This window comes from Pteropus vampyrus, unplaced genomic scaffold (genome assembly GCF_000151845.1).
Source record: "Pteropus vampyrus isolate Shadow unplaced genomic scaffold, Pvam_2.0 Scaffold779, whole genome shotgun sequence".
Taxonomy (NCBI): domain Eukaryota; kingdom Metazoa; phylum Chordata; class Mammalia; order Chiroptera; family Pteropodidae; genus Pteropus; species Pteropus vampyrus.
In genome coordinates, this window is record NW_011889560.1 from 24,509 (window position 1) to 26,231 (window position 1,723).

The window sequence follows — 1,723 nt, forward strand, 5'->3', positions numbered from 1 at the left end:
GACAGGGGAGGGGCAAGCAGACTCTGATTCCCCAGGTCAGGCTCTTGGGTTAACTGGAAGTCACACCTTCTTGATGGCCTCCTCCAATAGAACCAGTCATTGTATTTATAAAACTCCCCAAGGGATTCCAATAAAATGCACAGATATTACCTGCATCTTTATAAATTACCTGAATAAACAGATTTTACAAATGAAAAATTTACATGGAACATATGCAGTAACAGTGGAAAAGAATGTGGAAATTAAGTAAATAACAAGAGAGTCATGCATTGCACCTGCATACCGGAGTGGTTGAAGAGAATCTCTCATGCATTCATCATAATGTACAAAGGATCCCAGGATACTCTCCCAGTTCAGTGAAAGATAAATCAAAAGAAGTGACATTCACATGTGAAGCCTGGAGTGGAATGAAAACCATGAGCCTAAAATGAATGTGACCAAGAATACAGTATTCAGTTTACATGTTTGGTTTTGCTGGGTTTTCTAACCACACTCCAAAAAGAATTACATGGATATTAGGACCAGACTGTTTTGCTGTGGATCCTCCCTAGGGCACTCTTAATGTCTCTGTTTTTCAGGCTATAAAAGAAGTGGTTCAGCATGGCGGCGACTACAATGTACATGGCTGAGGCCACCACATCATTCTTGGGGGAAGGCAACAATGCCGATCCAAAGTAAACTCCGATATCTGTTCCACGGAATAAGCAAACAAATGACAAGTGAGAGCTCTAGGTGGAGAAGGCTCTGTACTTCCCACCTACTGATGGAACTCTCAGAATGAATGAAACAATTTTATAGTAAGAGAATGAAATTCCTGAGTTAGGGAGAAAACCAGAGATGGCGCCAACAAAATACATGACTATCTTAACAATGAAGGTGTCAAAGCAGGCAAGACGAAGTAGTTGAGAAGGATCACAGAAGGAATTAGCAATTTTTACATTCTTGAAGCACGTAAGTTGTAACACTATCAAATTGTGCAGCTGGGAGTCCAAAAGGCTGATGAAAAATGACACCAAAACTAAGAAGCAGCAGAGGCATGGGTCAGCGATGACTGAGTAGTGCAGAGGGTGGCAGATGGCCACAAACCAGTCATAGTCCTTCACAGTCAGAAGCATACCATCCACACATCCACAAAGGATCAAAAAAGACATCTGAGTCAGGCAGCCCCCATAGGTGATGACTCTGCTGTGAGTTTGGATGTCCATGATCATCTTTGGGACGGTGGTAGAGATAAAACAGATGTCAGCCATGGAAAGGTTGGAGAGAAAGAAGTACATGGGGGTATGGAGGTGGGAGTCCACGCTGATGGTCAGGATGATGAGCAGATTCCCCAATATAGCAACAGGTACATGGACAAGAAGAGCCCAAAGAGCAGAGGCTGAAGTTCCAGATCATCTGAGAGTCCCATGAGGAAGAATTCTGAGACAAATGTTAGATTTCGTGGTTCTATGTAGCTTGGACACCTTTTGAAAAGGAAAAGAGGGCTGGAAACAGGAAATAAGTAAGTGGGCATGCAGAATTGTTTCCATATTTTGGATCCAAGCAATTGACTTGTGAGTCATACACATCAGTACCTTGAGCAGTATTTCTCATTATGATAAATTCTTTCTTCTTTGAGTTGTACTCTTATTTATTCCTGTTTTTTTTTAACCTCTTTTTATACACAATTATTTTAGAGAAACTTGACTGAAGAGTATCAGGGGAACAAGAAAATTAGAGATAA

The 1,723-nt window shown here is 41.3% G+C and overlaps 1 pseudogene; it reads right to left on the minus strand.

The window, feature by feature from the left end:
• Nucleotides 1–515: 515 nt before the first annotated feature.
• LOC105309576 lies at nucleotides 516–1,513 on the minus strand (annotated as a pseudogene).
• Between the last annotated feature and the right edge of the window lie 210 nt (nucleotides 1,514–1,723).